The following is a 16,504-nucleotide window of genomic DNA, read 5'->3' on the forward strand; positions in this document are numbered from 1 at the left end:
CGCTAAAGCCCCTTGCACAATGTCAGGCAACAGGCAATAGGAACAGGGAATAGAAATCAGAAATCATGTATAAATACATGTATAAATACAGAATAAACAGTGACACAGGCAATAGACACAGAGTTTCCGTCACGTTGGAAATTCTGTGCCTATTGCCTGTTGCCAACCAATCATAGTATTCGAATTTTTTAGGTTGTAATTAACGATTTTTTTGTTATTTCCTGTTCCTATTGCCTGTTGCCTGGCATTGTGCAAGAGGATTAATACGGCTATGCGATTGGTTCATGACATTTTAAGATTCAACTTAAGACGGACTTGAATATAAGAACCGACTATGAATATCAGCCTGTCACCATATGAGAGTATGCATAGTCATCGGTTCGATATCGATCGACATCGAATCGATGACTATCTGCATACTATATGGTGATAGTCTCTTAATTTTAGACAAAATTTTTAGAGTTTTGAACACAAGTAACTTAGAAAAAAGCAACTTAATGCCAAAACAATTTGATTGAAATCGGCTGATTTTCAATGTCAAATTCGATGTCGATAAGTCATCGATTCGATATCGAATAGATGACCGACATCAATTTTGTAAGACATATATATATATATATATATATATATATATATATATAATGAGCCGACCCTATTAAGAGCTGACACCTTCCGTACGTCTGCTAACAATAAGTGTAACATATATAGACAATACGAAACGTCTTCATCAATCAATGTTGTAGCACAGTGCGGAAGGTGACTGACTCAAGAGCCAGGGGTTTCAGGTTCAAATCCAGCGGTGGTAAGCAAATTTTCTAAGTACAATATAAATTTATTTAATTAAGCTTGCACGTAATCAAGATTTTCAGCAATAAAATAATGTTCAACGAGAGAATTTAAGTAAATTTTATATTTTATTTTGTAGTATATCCAAAAAGTTGTAGTTATTCATAAAAATTTCTACGTAAATTTATGAAAAATTACAAACATGGCCCAAATCGCGTACTTTTGACGTAAAAATTACGTGAAAATAGCGTGAAAAGTTGTAATTATATTATAAGAAATTGTAGTTTTTGCATAATTTTTGCGTGAAAATTTGTAAAATTATTTCCACCAGGGTTGCAATAGTATACTCCAATTTTTTTAAAATATTTGTGTATGCATCTTCTTGGAGTATTTACAAATATTTAAAAAAATTGGAGTGCTATTGCAACAGCATATTCTTAAGACAAAATCAAGTCAAAAAGTCCTCTATACCACTTTTTCCTCTGGCAAACAATTATCAAGATATCATAAGCTAAATATTGAAAAAGTTACCAAGTTTTCCTTGAATATCTCAAAAAGTATTAGGCAAATAAAATAATTTTTCAAACAAAAGTTGTTCAAATTAATTAATAGAGAAAGATGGTACAATAAAAATTAGGGGTTTTCATTTAAAAAATTTGACTTAGGCCCTACCCAGCGAGAAATGACCCATCGAATCGACGTCTAATTGACGTTGAAATCATTGATATTACATCATATCGAAATAATGCTCAAAATTTGAAGCTTTCCGCAGCAGGTCTCCAAGGTAAAGAGCCTCTAGTCGATAGACTAATGTAGGTAAGGGAAGTCGGCAAATTGGATCCGTAACTTCGGAATAAGGATTGGCTCTGAGGAGCGGGGCGTGTCGGGCTTGGTCGGGAAGCGGGTTTGGCTGACGTGCCGGGCCTGGGCGAGGTGAACCGATCGGAAAGATATTTCGATGTTTGTGCTACATTTTTTAAAAGAAGAGATTATTTGTGACATACATTCATCGCGCCAGACTGTAAACAGGCAAATTATGTATTTTCTGTTAAGACATCGATATTTCATCATTTCGATATCGATTCGAAGCTATTTTGATTTGCCTGTCAAATATATCAAAAAAAGATGTGAAATTTTTAATTTCTCCTTCACAAAATTATATTACCTAACTTAACTCAAGTGAAATGTATTTCAAAAAAAGATATGAAATCTTTAAATTAAATTGCGCCAATTGCAAAGAGAATATGTATATTGCTTTGAAAGATAATTGTTGTGCAACTACTTTAAAAAAATAAAACCCAACACACACACACACACACACACACTCCCTCCATCTACGTGTACTATAAGGAAAAGAATAAAGAACTTTTGTGTGAAACCAACCAGTGTCTCCACGTTTTCTCATCCTGGCCCGGCGAGCTAATTCCGTGCGGAAAAACGCGACCGTTACATGGCGCCCGAACAGGGACCTGATCCGTGAGACACTGGTTCATTCCCCCGCCTAACCCATGAAGATATCGACTATCGAAGGCCGAGTTGACGGCCGAATTAGGGAAGCTAGGGATCGACCCTAGCGGCGTGATCGACATTCTCCGATACAGACTCCGGGAGTTTGTAGACGCTAACCCGGAGTACGAATACTCCGCAGAGAAAGAAGAGCATGAAGATATGATGGACGAGGACCGCCAGAACGCCGAACCCGTTGTGCACGACCCGGCCAAGGTCATGAATCAGATCCGGAAGTGGGGATGCCAATTCGACGGAAAGGACCCACTCGCGTTTCTAGAACGAGTGGAGGAATTGCGCCAGGGATACGGGTACTCCGGAGACCAGCTTCTACTGGGACTGCCGGAGCTGCTACGAGAAGATACTCTCCTCTGGTACCGGAATAGTCAGGCGTCATGGGACTCTTGGGAGGATTTTCAAAGAGACTTCCGCAACCAGTTCTTACCCCGGCGATACCGCGCGCAACTGTCGCGAGAGATCCAGGGACGGTTTCAAAAACCTGACGAGCCCTTTCACAAATGGTAATAGCTTCTTAATTCTCTTTAACAAATTTTTAATATTACAAAGAATCATTTTAATTACAAAGAATTAAAAAAGTAACAGTATAAAATAAAAATATTTAATTAAAACAAAATAAATAAATTTTTCTTGTAAAAAAACTTGGCGCTGCTTTTTTACTCCTGTCGCATTCTTCTCTAAATTATGTTTATTGTTTTTTTATTCAATCAAAAATCTTAGTACTAATGTTTAAATTTTAATGTTTAAATTTCAAAGTCTAGCAGCGCCAAGTTTTTTTACAAGAAAAATTTATTTATTTTGTTTTAATTAAATATTTTTTATTTTGTACTGTTACTTTTTTAATTCTTTGTAATTAAAATGATTCTTTGTAATATTAAAAATTTGTTAAAGAGAATTAAGAAGCTATTACCACTTGGGTTGGAATAGGAAGACCCTTGAATATGAACACAAAGATACCACTTGGGTTTTATTTTTTTAAAGTAGTTGCACAACAATTATCTTTCAAAGCAATATATTCTCTTTGCAATTGGCGCAATTTAATTGAAAGATTTCATATCTTTTTTTGAAATACATGTCACTTGAGTTAAGTTAGGTAATATAATTTTGTAAAGGAGAAATTAAAAATTTCACATCTTTTTTTGAAATACATGTCACTTGAGTTAAGTTAGGTAATATAATTTTGTGAAGAAGAAATAAAGCTACCACTTAGGTTGGATTTTTGAATTTACAAAATACATTGCGTGTACTTGGCGCCTTTTTTTTACCTTTTTTGAAAAAGGCAATTTTGTACTAATATCACCCATTTTGTAGTGTTAAGCAAGGATCTGTAAAAAATTTTCATTTTTTATTTTTTAATTATTCACGAAATTAGCAATAACAACAAATTAAATTTTTATTGAATTAGCAAATTAGTAGATAGATAGATAGATAAATGCATACTTTATTTACCCCAAGAGATCTCAAAGGGCGTTTTAAAGGGACGTACCCAACCCTGTACATTTCATACATTCTTATTTTCTTCCCTGGCCTTTGTGCGACCTTACAACTCATGTACAAACAAGAATAAAAAATCAAAATCAAAACCAAAATCAATCAAAATCAAGTTCAAATCTAGATCAAGAAACAAAATTGACATATCAAAAATCGGAAAATCAATAATCAGTAATCAAAAGCATTGCTTAATCCGGCCTTATCCTCCCATAATCTCCTCCCACTGATGTTTGCATGACTTCCTTTTTCCTTATTCGGCCTTTGTTTTTCCTCTCTTCTCGTCCGAGTCCATCAGCAGGCTCTTCTCTAGTTTGCTTGCTATCTCCTCCTCCGCCGATCTTCTTGGTCTCCCGCCATCCTCGTCCTTCCTTTCCTTTCTCTTTTTCTTCTCTTCTCCTTCTCTGAGTCTTCTCTCTATAGATTTGTCCTCGTCCATCTTAACCTTTAGCCTGTTCCCTACCCTCCTTCTCGCATCTAACACCCTCCATTTATCCTCCTCGCTCCCCATCCTCACCAGCATCGTCAGCCATTCTCCTCTCTGCCCTATCATGCTTACTTCCTTCACTTCCACCCTTATTTTTAGGCCCTCTGTAAACAGCTGCTTCACCTTCTCCCAGTTCGTTCCCTTTCCTATCCATCTGCTCTTCTCTACCCTTATTATCACGTTCTTCCTTCTTCTCTCGTCATCATTCCTCTCATCGTCATCGGACCACCACTTCCTTTCCTCTAGCCTGCCACTGCTCTCTTCGCTATCGTCTCTCTTCCTTTACCCTGAGCCTTGTTCCAGTCTGCGTACTTTTTTTCTCAATCTCTCAATCTCCTCTCTCTGGTCCTTTATTTTTTTCTTCAACCCTCTCATTATCTCACTTGTTTGTTCCTTTATCAACTTCTCCAGTGTCTCTTTCTCTACTATCACTTTCGCTCTGCACTCCATTCTTTTCCTTTGTCACGTACTCTCCTTCTCTTTGACCTTATCTGTAATTAAACAATTATTCTTACCATCTATCCAAGTAAATTGTTAAATCCTCCCTCTTCCTTTTCTATCCTCCTCCCTCCTCCATCTTGTCTCATTTCCTCTATTGCCTTTATCTATTCCTTACCTTCTCCTTTTTCTCCCAGTAATCTCCCCCACCACATCCTGCCATCCCTCTCCGTCCCACTCCTTCCATCTCGTACACACCTCCCATATATGTTCCCATGTTTCCTCTTCCCTCCCACACATCCTACACCTTTTATCCTCCTCTTTTCCCCAGTATAACCCTTCCCTCACTTTGTTACCCAGTCTAAATCTTGCAAACCTACTCCATCTTGCTTCTTCCCATCCCTTCTTTAGATAATCCGGATTCCCGTCCTTCCTTATACTCTTATACCACCTATTGTAATTCGAATCCATGATCTTTTCCATCCTTTCTTGTTTCTCCTTCCGTTTCTCCTTATTCTCCAGTGCCTCCTCTTCTAACTCCTCCTCCCCTCCCACTTCTACCCCGACCCCTTCCAAGTAGTCCTTTCTCTCTTGCTCCCATCTTCCTATTATCTTTCCCCTCTTCCATCTCTCTTTTATCTCTTCCAAGCACTTTCTCGCTATTTCTCCTCCTTTACCTTCTTCCAATTTTCTTTCAAACTTCCATGCTCTCTTACTTGCTCTAGCTCTCATCTTCTCCCTTTCCAGCTCATCTCTAACCATGTATCCTGGCGTCCTCCAATTTAATCCAAGTACCCATCTGAGATATTTCTCGTTGATACCTTCTACCTCCCCCCTTTCCTTCCATCCCCATATTTCTGCCCCGTAACCCATCACCGTCCATATCAGGGTGTCATATAGCCAGATCCTTCTTTTCCAGTCCTTTTTCCACATCCTTTTCCCTATCCCCCACACTTCCCTCATTACTCTTGCTGCTTTCCTTCTTCTCTCTCTAATGTGCGCCTCCTGTCCTCCATTCTCCTTCAATGTATATCCCAGGTATTTGAACTCCTTGACCTCCTCTAATTTCTTCCCCTTCCATCTCCAGTCATACTTCTTCTTTCCTCCTCCCTTTCTAAACTTCATTATCTTTGTCTTCTCTATACTCAGTGTTAAACCTTTCACGTCTAAATACCCCTCCAACCTGCTTATCATTGATCTCATGTCCTGTTCCTCCTCCGCCAATAGTGCTATATCACCTGCATACATTAGAGTGTATATCTTCTCACCTCTTAATCTCATGCCTCCCCATCCGCCCTTCTTCATATAATCCTCTATGTCTGCGATTAATAAATTGAATAATATTGGGCTCAGCGGGCATCCTTGTCTCAAGCCCTTCGCCGTCCAAAATTGTCCTTTAATCTCTCCTCCCCTACCCTCTCTGCTCTTTGTTTCTCTCAATACTTCCTCTACCCTGTCTATCAGTCCTTGTCTCACTCCTCTCTCTCATCGCCTTGATTAATACTTTTTTATCCACTGAGTCGAATGCCGCCTTCAAATCCACAAATAGTACTGTCATCTTTCCTTTCTTTTTACCTAGTTGTCTATTCACCAAGTAGTTCAAAGCGAATATCTGATCCATCGTCCCCATTCCTTTTCTAAATCCTGCTTGATTATCGGGAATCAGATTCTTCGTTTCTACCTCCTTCCTTATCCTTTCTGCTAATATCGCCGTGTAGATCTTGTACATCGAGGACATAATAGTTATTCCTCTATAGTCCTTCACCTCTCGCCCTTCTCCTTTCTTTACTATTGGGATTATCTCACCTTCCTTCCATTGCTCCGGCCAGCCTTTCCCCCTCCAAACCCGTTTGCATATTTCCCATATCCATTTCACCATTTCTTCTCCAAATTTCCACGCCTCGTTCGGTATCCCATCATTGCCTATTGCTTTTCCTGTTTTCAATTTCTTTATTACATTTCTTACCTCCTCCAGTTCTATTTCTTCCTCTTCTTGCCTGCCCCCTCCTCCTTCTCCTTTCACCACCCTGTTCTCCACTCCACCAATTAGTTCCATGAAGTATTCCTTCCACTCCTCCGGTTTTATCTCTTCGTTTATCGTCTTCCTTCTCTTCCTCACTCTGCCTATCAATTCCCATACCTTTCCTTCCGTTCTCGCTTCTCCTATCTCTCTAATCATCCTTTCTTTCTCCTCCTTCTTTTTCTTTTCGCACATTTCCCTATACTCCTTCCTTACTTCTCTATATCTTTCCACCTTACCTTTTCCTTTTCTCCATTTTCTTAGTTCTCTCCTCACACCTCTCTTTCTCTCCCTGCAGTCCTCATCCCACCACCCTCTTCCGTCCTTGTTAGTCCTTCTTCCATTCTCTTTTTCATTCTCCTCTATTACTCTTCTTATCTTTGACATTCCTTCCTCTATCTCCTCTTGCAGATCTCTTTTTCCTCCTATCGTACCTAGCCTCTCCATAAACTGCGTTCTTCCTTCTTCGCTCCATATCCCTCTTCTTCGTATTCCTTCTGCTTCTCCCCTTCTTTGTTTTCCCTTTGGGTTGCCTCTTATCCAGAGTATTAGTGGGTGGTGGTCTGAGTCTACCCTTTCTCCTACTTCCAGTCTTTCCACCCTTTCTCTAACCTCCTCTTCCCCTATCACGTAATCTATAACTGTCTCGCCTCTCCCTCCTGTATACGTAAATTCGCCCTCTTCATCTCCTTTCACGCTTCCGTTGAATATCATCCAACCTCCTTCTTCTACGAATTCCAGTAGCTTTCTTCTGTCCCCGTTTATTTTCCTATCTTTTGATCTTCTCCCTCCTCTCTCCTTTCCTCTCTCCTCCTCCTCCTCCCAGCCTCCTTTCTCACCCGTTCTGGCATTAAAATCTCCGCCCATTATAGTTCTTATTACTTTCTCCCCCTCTTCCGTCCTATCCTTCAAACCTTCTAACTTCCTGTCTATATCATTGTTTACATATATTCCTATTATTCTCCAAATTTCCTCTCCTATTCTTATCTTAGCTTCGATTTTTCCTTCTTCCTCTTCTACCCCTCTTCCTCTTCTAAGCTTTTCCTTATTCCTAATAACTTGCATCCGCACGCTCTACCTTTCCTGTTTTTCCTGGTCGCTATCTGTACTCTCCATCTTTATCCTCTTGGTAACTTCTCTTTCATTTTCTCCCATCCTTTCTCATCCATCCATGTCTCCATCATTACAACCACATCCCATTCCTTTATCCCTTCCCAGAAGTCCTTATCCTTGTTTGTTATACCTGCTACATTCCAGAAGGCCACCTTCCATGTCTCCTCCCCCCTCCTGTCATCTCTTTCCTCTCCCTCTTTATATCCCTCAGCCTCCCCTCTATCTCTTCCTCCCCCTACTTCCTCTTCCTCCTCATTTATTCTTTCTTCGTCCTTTTTGTCGTTAGTGTTCGGCCTTTTTTCTATTTTCTTGCTCACTTTCTGTCCCCTTTTCTGTGTTTCCTCTCTCCCTCTCCCATTCTCCACTCTCTCCACCTCTTTGTCCTCCTTCCTTTCTTTATGTTCCGCGAAAGCCATTCCTCTCTTCTAGTTTTCCTTTACTTTCATTCCATCTCCATTCTTTACTATCTACCCATACTTTTTGGTAACCGACCGTGACTCTCTTTCCTGTCTCTCTCTTCTCCCTTGCTATCTTTCTTATCTCTGCTTGTATTTGTCTTTCCTCTTTGGTGAGATCGTCATCCAGAAAACTTCCATATTTCCTTCCTAGTTCTTTCTTTTTCTTCATAATGTCTCTTTTGGATTCCCAGTTTTTGCATCTCAACAACCTCATTTTATTGTCTCCGTATCCTATTTCTTGCATTTCTTCAATGATCCCTTCTGTTTTGTTTAATTCTTCCATCAGCCCCTTGAATTTCTCTTTCCTCTCCTTGCCATTTCCTACCTTCTCCTCTTTCACGATTATGTTGTTTTTCCTCCTTCTTCTCTCCGTCGTCTCCATATTTCTTTCTATCTCCTTCATTTTCCCTACTAACTCCCATCCCTCCTGCTTTTCTGCGCCGATCACATCTATCTTCTCCACCTTCTCTTCCAGTTTGTTCATTCTTTCTTCCAGCGCCTTTCTTTGCTTCTCCCATATCTCCTCGCTCCTCTTTAATTCCTCCTTTAATCCCTTAATTTCATTTTTTATTTCCTCCTTATCTTTCTTCCTTTCCTTCTCTTGTTCCTCCATTTTCCTTAGTATCTCCTTTAACATCTCTTCTGCCGCCATGTTTCCTTTACCTTCCTCTTCTTTTTTGATCTTCGCTGGCGGCGATCTGTTTACCCTCCTTTCTTCGTTAAACCTTTCGAGAATTTCTTTCTCTGCGGCTCTAGTCGCTTCTTCCTTTATCTCTTTTCTTTTTCTTTTCTGGATGAGATCTTTGACCGATCCTAGGCTTTCCGTTCTTCCTCTCTGTTTGGCAAGCTCCTCCGCCTTTGTTGGCCTGCCTCTTGCTTTCTTCTCCCCTTCATCTTCTCTACTCTTTCCTTTATCTCCCTGCAATTCACTTTCTATTCCTATTTCCCTCTCTGTCTCCATCCGCCGTACTTACCCTTGCCTATCCCTCTAACTCGCTATCTATCCTATGGCTGAAGGCACTTTCAGTAGTTATCCCCTCTATATCCTAACTAGCCTATGCTTGCTTGCGCGTCACTGCCCTCCGTTCTTTCGACCCTCTATATTGCCTCTCGTCTATGCCGCAACGGTCACCTCTCTCCCGTCACTTTCCTTACCTTTTCTCCTTTTTAATGTCTCCACCCCTTCTCAACCTTATCGCTTCCGCCTTCTCGCACCTCCACACCTTCCCGCTCCGTCGCTCTCGTCCTCTCAAGCTCTCTCCAAATCGTACTTTCGCCGCTATCTTTCCCTCTATCTCACGCACACCTGTCTCTATCAACGTACCGGAACCGGAAGTCCCCCAATTAGCAAATTAGTAATCAGTTACAAAAAATTACTATTTACATAAAAATTAATAATATTTAAGTAAAAGTAAATTATACACTTCTCACAAAAATTAAAGGAACACTAAATTTATCTTTAAAAATAAGCAAAATTCAAGCAGCTGTAACTTTGTTAAAAATGAACAAAATTTAAAATTAAAGCTTAAAACCTCTACTTTCGAAAGGTTACTATTATTTCTTAGTTTCTGTGAGTTTGGTAACTTTTGCATATAGAAAACTACGAACTGGAAAAAATAGAAAATTTTTAAAAAAAGATTTTGCAAGGAAAACTTCAAGCTTTGACGTTAGAAAGTCGAAAATTTTTGCAGATTTTTTTTGTGAACGTGATAGGCTCATAAAGTGAAAGAAAAACTTTCTATTTTGTGAGAAGTGTAGATTACTTAAAGAATTGGTAATTTGTCAGAGAAAAATATCTAGTTTGTGAAAATTAGTATTTAGGTGAAAATGAATTAATTTCTTTTATAAACTGGTAATTAGTAGAAATAAATTCTTTATTATTAAAATAATTAATAGATAGTTTATCAAAAATAAATTACTATTTATTTGAAAATGAATAATTAGTGGAAAATAATTATTAATTTTTTCAATAATAAATAAATAGTCTCAGATAAATCTATATATATAAAAATGAATGTATGTATGTATGTATGTATGTATGTCCTTTATACACTCTTGAACTATTCGACCGAATTTTTACCAAAAGTATATGAAATAGGGGTAGAATTTCCCGGGGAGTGTTATAGAGTGTATAGTTTTTCGTTACCGATTTCCTGGAAACCGGTTTTTTTAATTTTTCTAATTTTTTGAGAAATAATTGACCAAATCTCAAAGAATTATAGATCAAATTTCTACCAAAAGTATATGAAATAGGGGTAGAATTTTCCGGGGAGTGCCACTATGTGTATAGTTTTTTGTTACCGATTTTCTGGAAACCGGTTTTTCCAATTCTTCTAATTTTTCGGGAAATAATTGACCGAATCTCAAAGAATTATAGATTAAACAGGGGTAGAATTTTCCGGGGAGTGCTATAAAGTGTATAATTTTTTGTTACCGATCTTTTTGGAAGCCGGTACCAAAATTTTTTCAATTTTTCGGGAATTAATTGACCGAATCTTAAAGAATTGTATATGAAGTAGGGGTAGAATTTCCCGGGAAGTGCTATAAAGTGTACTATTTTTGTTATTGATCTTTTTGGAAACCGGATTTTATAATTTTTCCAATTTTTTGGGAAATAATTGATTGAATTTCAAAGAATTATACATGAAGTAGGGGTAGAGGGAGAGAGAGAGGGAGAGAGAGAGGGAGAGAGAGAGGGAGAGAGAGAGAGAGGGAGAGAGAGAGAGGGAGAGAGAGGGAGAGAGAGAGAGGGAGAGGGAGAGGAGAGAGAGAGAGGAGAGAGAGAGAGAGAGAGAGAGAGAGAGAGAGAGAGAGAGAGAGAGAGAGAGAGAGAGAGAGAGGGAGAGGGAGAGAGAGAGAGGAGAGAGGGAGAGAGGAGAGAGAGGAGAGAGAGGAGAGAGAGGGAGAGGGAGAGGAGAGGGAGAGGGAGAGAGGGAGAGGGAGAGGGAGAGGGAGAGGGAGAGGGAGAGGGAGAGGGAGAGGGAGAGGGAGAGGGAGAGGGAGAGGGAGGAGAGGGAGAGGGAGAGGGAGAGGGAGAGGGAGAGGGAGAGGGAGAGGGAGAGGGAGAGGGAGAGGGAGAGGGAGAGGGAGAGGGAGAGGGAGAGGGAGAGGGAGAGGGAGAGGGAGAGGGAGAGGGAGAGGGAGAGGGAGAGGGAGAGGGAGAGGGAGAGGGAGAGGGAGAGGGAGAGGGAGAGGAGAGGGAGAGGGAGAGGGAGAGGGAGAGGAGAGGGAGAGGGAGAGGGAGAGGGAGAGGAGAGGAGAGGGAGAGGGAGAGGGAGAGGGAGAGAGGGAGAGGGAGAGGGAGAGGAGAGGGAGAGGGAGAGGGAGAGAGGGAGAGGGAGGGGGAAAAGGAGAGAGAGAGTCTTATTACATATGTCCTCCGAAGCGAAGCCCGGGTAACCAGCTAGTAGTAGTAATATAATTTATTGTTTTCATCGTAGGGCTTACAATCTTTATACAAAAAAAATCTTAACCTAAATCTTTAACCTAGACTTATCTAAGACCTTAAATCTAACTTACGTGTAAGTATCTAACTTACGATGTAGACGCACATGATAATGCGTAGTGACCAGTGTTGGGTAGTATCTAGATACATTTTGTGTATCTGAGCCTGTATCTGGAACGGTCGGAAGTGTCCCTACCCGATTTGGATGCGCTTTGGATATGTTGTTGAGCATAAAAAAAACAGACTAGTATTTTTTTTGTTGCTTATCTCGACGTTTAGGGGTTGAAAAAACCCCTAAAAAATAACGACCGATTTGGATGCGCTTTGGATATGTTGTCGAGCATAAAAAAACATTAGACTCGGGTTTTTTTTTGCTGCTTATCTCGACGTCTTATCTAAACGTCGAGATAAGCAACAAAAAAAAATACGAGTTTGTTTTTTTTTATGCTCAACAACATATCCAAAGCGCATCCAAATCGGGTAGGGACACTTCCGACCGTTCCCTTGTGAGATACATTCTAATTGGAGTATCTGTATCTGTATCGAGATACAAAACATAGTATCTTAAATGCCTTTCAGATACATTATCAGATACAGTTTCAGATACATTTTTACGTATTTTTGGTCTGTAGTGGAAAAAAGTATATTTCTTTTTTATTTGCCTATGAGTAATTCGTGAAGGTGAAGAGTCTGCAAATTAATTTTAAGTTGCAGCAAAGCTGGCAAAACGTATCCTAAATAACAATGGTTTTCTCCCTGTAGCAAATCAATCGTGCATGCTAAACTCTTCATTACCATGGCATATTCTTCAAGAAACTCAATCTCGATCATTTTGAACTTTGGCTTATCTAAACGGTCGCAAATTTCGTTTAAGGGGATCCTATAGTGGGACATTTCTTTATTACAAAAAATCTTTGAATTGGCTTTACAGAATTGCAAGTTCTTTTACTTGAATTAAAGTATGCACAAAAATCTACGGCGCTACACACGATTTCATATCGGGAACAAAAAAAAATTAAAAATTTTACTAATTTGGGCACATACAGCTGTCATTTGACGACAATAACAAAAATACTGCAGTTTATAAATATATAAAATGACACCTCAGCGCCCTAGGGCAAACGTGTAGGAACAATATTGTGTAAATAGAACTAAGATTCAACGCCTAGAAAAAAAGATTTTCTTTAATGAAGGTTTATATGCAGAGATGTGCCTCTTAACTTAAATACTTTTAAAGCGCGTCATCTAACTTATGTAGGTTAGTGACGCGCTTTAAACAGTTAAATACTTCCCGCGGAAAACAGTTAAATATGAACTTTATATGGACCTTAATAAAATCTCCATTTAAATTTTATTTGATTTAAATTAATGCTGAATAACTGCAATAATATGGCTCATATTTGTTCTATATATAAAACTTAATTAAGAATATAAGAAGAAATGCCGATATACATTTCGATTAAAAATCTCGAACATATGAATACATGTCGTATATTCTTAATCTACGTGTATACTCGTACGTATGTTTCGTAGTATACAAAGTATATATACGTACTTCTTACAGTATCATTTCATCATCAAAATATTTGTATTTAACTTGGCTTAATAAGGATTTAATTAGCTAATATATTCAATTTAAATATTAATCTTATTGAAACCATATATGAAATTAATAAGTTGTACATTTTATTCAAATTTCATTAAATTCAAATAAAACTTTTATATGTTCTTAATATGTTGAATTCAAATAAGACCTTTATATGTTCTTAATAAGTTCTAAATCTAATTTAAATTTAATTAAATTCAAATAAGACCTTTATACGTTCTTAATGAGGCTTTTAAGGCACAGCGCGCGCGCACCTGGGGCTGGATCCTTGAATTTATTCGCAAGAAAAACGTATGCGGAAATTCTGCTCTTATAAAAAAGTTGCAAGTTGATTAACTAAAAGCCATGCGATCAACTCGCAACTTTTCTGTAAGAGTAGAATTTGCGCATACCTTTCTCTTGCGAATAAATTCAAAAATCCAGCCCCTGTTGTAGCTTGCCGAAATTTTGCGGTTTCAATCAACAGGCAATGTTTTTCAAACGTTTTGTAATATGTGTTTAAAACTGATTTTCAAATATTTTTCAAACGTTTAAAAAACATTGTCTGCTAATTAGGATAATAATGGGATTAGAGAATATGGTATCAACAGAGAATGAGTTATAAGATAAAAAAAAAACGTTTATAAATTACAATTATTGTGTTTATATTGGTTTGCTTTAAATCCAGTGGTACAAAAAGAAGATAAGTAAACTTCTGATAAAATTAACGAAATGCGCAACACTTGCGCAGTAATCGAATACATAAAAACAAATATTAATCGCTAGCAACAAAAAGATTGATGCAGTTGCACAAAATATTAATCACCATAAAAACCAAGAATACAATTTGCTAGCTCAAAAGAATAAAAATAGAGACATTTTTTATATACTTAATCAAACTGAACCCTTATGGAAAAATACACTCAACTTTTGGTGTTAACCGTTAAAAAAACACCATAGAAAAACTCTTAAAGTTGGGTGTGATTTCGGACCAATTGAAGGTTAAGGAGGGTGGTTAGTAAAATCACTTTGATAAGAATTAGTTCAAATTTACGGAGAATATTCGTCTATGGGAATCTGTCGTCCATGCCAAAGTTGAAGACAATCGTCTGCATGGTTGTCGAGTAATTAATTATTGAAGTTATACTCTTGTCTCTCTCTTATACACGGGCGACACAGCAGAAATCTTACCTAACCTGTAATGTAACTCTCGAAAGCATATTAAAAATGATAAGAATTTAGTGAAAATAAGTGCTAATAACTCTTTACATATTTAGGAAAAACTTTCTCGAAGACTGAAATGATTCGTCTTTATAGTTATCAAGAAATTGTAAAAATAAAAAAAAACAGGACCACATTTATTATTTCCACATTTTAATGTGGATAATAACGTATTTGGGTTTCAATTGTACAAACAGCTCTTTTTAAACCTTAAGAAACAGCAATTAAATGCATTCCACATATTTATTTGCTAAAATTCGTTTATTTCACGCGACGAAAATCTAACCTATATGCTTTTCCCCTGCCGCGCCGCCTGCCTCGCACCGAGAACTAACCAACCTTCTTAAGGACTCCGCTCGCTGAACCGGATTCCTCGCCTCGATCCTCCCTCTCGGACGCTAGCTGCCGCAGCTCTCCCTTTCCTGGCGGTGAGCTCTCCCTGGTGATCCGACTCTCGCTCGGTTAGTCTCCAGAACACGCGCCGCAACGATCAATCCGTCAAGAAAGAAATAACGGACTCGACACGTTCGAAGAAACGCAAGCAAGTGCGGCCATGACACCTAACGAGTGAGGAAGGAGGCGGGGGCTCTTTGAGAGTGGCGACTCGCGCGTCGCGCCATCTAATGTGAAACGATCGGGCGTTGTAAAACGCGAAAAGAATTCGAGCGCAATATCTGAACAAATTATTTAATTTTTAATAAGTCCAATTATTAATATTTATTTTCATAATTGAACTTATTTTTTATTTTGATAAATGTAAATACAAATATCTTATTGTATTAATATTTAATATTAATAATTTAATTAGTTGCTTAATTTAACTTCTTGTTTAATAAATGAGCGGATGTAGTACTGAAAATGTACCTATTATATAATATTTTAATTTTCAAAATTGTCAAATTACAAACAGGAATTTTGTTGTGACTTTTACAGTTATAAAGTAACTATTTAATGGAAATGGAAGCCTAAAAAAATTAATATTGTAACGCAATTATTATAATGCTCAAATTATAAAATATTTACATTATCCATGTCTGCCAATACAATATAATTTTTTATTCATATTGCATTCTATATAATGGCAATGTTATTATATATTTGACAGGCAAATCAAAATAGCTTTGAATCGATATCGAAATGATGAAATATCCATGTCTTAACAGAAAATACATAATTTGCCTGTTTTTCGATACATATATATTTAAAATGATTAAAAACCCACATAGCATGCATATCAAAAAGACGTCCCAAAGATATCCCGAGAAGATATCCTATCTCCTAAATATATCTTCGGGATATCTTCTGGACGTCTTTTTGATATGCATGCTATGTGGGAAGCCAATGACCTACATAACTAAAACTGAAATTATAAAATATATGTACGATGTAGACAGTATAAAATAATTAACATAATTAAACTTGCAGATTTGTGGTTGATAATGACAAAATTCAATAATAAACCTATAACCTAACAGACTACAACGCAAGACTAACATAACTCGCAGGTTTATTAAAATCTTATGAATCACAATTTTTGATTAAATATGAATATATGATGGGTCAATGGGAACACTTTCAATTAAATAAAAATTTAATTTGGGTGTTAATTAAAATTTTATTTGTTTCAAATACAAATAAAATTTGAACTCAGGATGGTTAGATGCTTATTAAATATTAATATGATCCATATATGCGCCTGGACAAGTTAAATCCAATAGCAAGATCTTATTTAAATTTAATTTCGATCCAAATTTGGAACGTATTTAAATTTAATTACTTTTATATTCAATATTTGGTTTTTATTTGAGTTTAATTTCGTTCATATAAATGACTAATATAAACCATATTTAAAACATATTTAACTCTTTTCCGCGGGTTTTAAAGCGCGTCATCTAACCTATGTAGGTTAGTGACGCGCTTTAAATAGTTAAATACAAAA

The 16,504-nt window shown here is 37.6% G+C and overlaps 1 long non-coding RNA gene across 1 annotated transcript; it reads right to left on the minus strand.

The window, feature by feature from the left end:
* Positions 1-3,733: 3,733 nt before the first annotated feature.
* Positions 3,734-9,682, minus strand: LOC139783963 (uncharacterized). The gene is made up of 2 exons (XR_011721435.1): positions 9,470-9,682; positions 3,734-4,776 (listed from the first exon to the last, which is right to left on the minus strand). It is a non-coding gene; the product is annotated as an uncharacterized lncRNA (long non-coding RNA).
* Positions 9,683-16,504: the final 6,822 nt, after the last annotated feature.

This window comes from Temnothorax nylanderi, unplaced genomic scaffold (assembly GCF_030848795.1).
Source record: "Temnothorax nylanderi isolate EJ_2023f unplaced genomic scaffold, tnyl_v1.0 TNYL_tig0564_pilon, whole genome shotgun sequence".
Lineage (NCBI taxonomy): Eukaryota > Metazoa > Arthropoda > Insecta > Hymenoptera > Formicidae > Temnothorax > Temnothorax nylanderi.